Source organism: Geospiza fortis, unplaced genomic scaffold (genome assembly GCF_000277835.1).
Source record: "Geospiza fortis unplaced genomic scaffold, GeoFor_1.0 scaffold370, whole genome shotgun sequence".
Classification (NCBI taxonomy): domain Eukaryota; kingdom Metazoa; phylum Chordata; class Aves; order Passeriformes; family Thraupidae; genus Geospiza; species Geospiza fortis.
Window position 1 is genome coordinate 77144 of NW_005054741.1, and position 1656 is coordinate 78799.

Sequence of the window (1656 nt, forward strand, 5' to 3'; positions counted from 1 at the left end):
GCCCTGGAGGGCAGGCTCAGCCTCTGGGCTCTCACAGCCAGCCCTGGACAGAGCCTGGTCATCCTGTCACCCTTCACTTCCTCACAAAATAACAATGCCATGGGTAACCTCCAAGCAACCAGAAATGAAGCCAAGCTTCTGAGAGAAAATCTTGTGTTCCATCTCAGAATGGCATTAGATTTTTTTTTTTGGCTATTTTTAGAGAGCAACGTGCTCAGTCACATGGCTCCCTGCACCAGAGCTGCAGCTCTGCTCTGGGGGATGTTGCTCTGCTCTCTCCAGCTGCTGTTCCAAACTGATGCCCAGGAGATTTTGCAGCTACTCGGCAGCAGGAGCATTTTCAGGATTTGATAACAACAATTTGCTTCAATGCCACTCTGTGATTCCTCTGAGAATGATTTTTCACTGACATGTTTACTCAAAGTAAGGTCAAGTGATGCAGTTAAGGAATAAAGACACCCCAGGAATGCTGAAGTGCAACACTTGGTTTTATTTCTGTACTACTCCTTTGGGAGATTTTTCAATACTATGAATTTCAATGAAGAACAACTCTCTAAGATGAATTTCATTGTACATGTGTCATTCAGAAGAACACACTCATTACGTGTCTTTCCACCTGAGTCCAGGTTTATTGTCACCCCACAGTGGAATTCCACCTACCTCCTCCTCCTCCTCGCAGGGGATTTACATGGGAACTCCCAGCTGAGCGTGAGGGAAATCCTTTTGCTGGGTGGGTGGTGGAGCAGCTGCCCAGGAGGCTGTGGGGCACAGATGGCCAAGCCCCCCTGGCTGTGGTGCTGTGCAGCCTGCTCTGGGTGACCCTGAGTGAGCAGGGCTCAGCTGAGCTGGTCCCTGCAGGTCCCTCCCACCCCAGCCCCTCCGTGAGTCTGGGACTCCCAAAGGTGACGTGCCTGGGCAGGGTCTCATTCCTGTCATCTCTCTCCTTCCATTGCCAATCTGCCATCCTGATTTTTGCCTTTCTCCTGCATTTTGTACACACCCGGGGACAGTGACATGGGGGTGTTGGGTGCTCTGTATTTGCCTGGGGAGCAGACTCAGGGTGCTGCCTGAAAGAGAATTTGGGGAGCTGGAGCCCCATTGAGGCCTCCACCACCCTCACTCTTGTCTGGGCAGGTGGCCCTTGGGGAGGATGAACAGCACCAGGACCCTGTCCCTGATCTGCTGCCCATCAATAAACCCATCCCTGATCTGCTGCCCATCAATAAACCCATCCCTGATCTGCTGCCCATCAATAAACCCTGTCCCTCATCTGCTGCCCATCAATAAACCCTGTCCCTCATCTGCTGCCCATCAATAAACCCATCCCTGATCTGCTGCCCATCAATAAACCCATCCCTGATCTGCTGCCCATCAATAAACCCATCCCTGATCTGCTGCCCATCAATAAACCCCATCCCTCATCTGCTGCCCATCAATAAACCCATCCCTGATCTGCTGCCCATCAATAAACCCCATCCCTCATCTGCTGCCCATCAATAAACCCATCCCTGATCTGCTGCCCATCAATAAACCCCATCCCTCATCTGCTGCCCATCAATAAACCCATCCCTGATCTGCTGCCCATCAATAAACCCCATCCCTCATCTGCTGCCCATCAATAAACCCATCCCTGATCTGCTGCCCATCAATAAACCC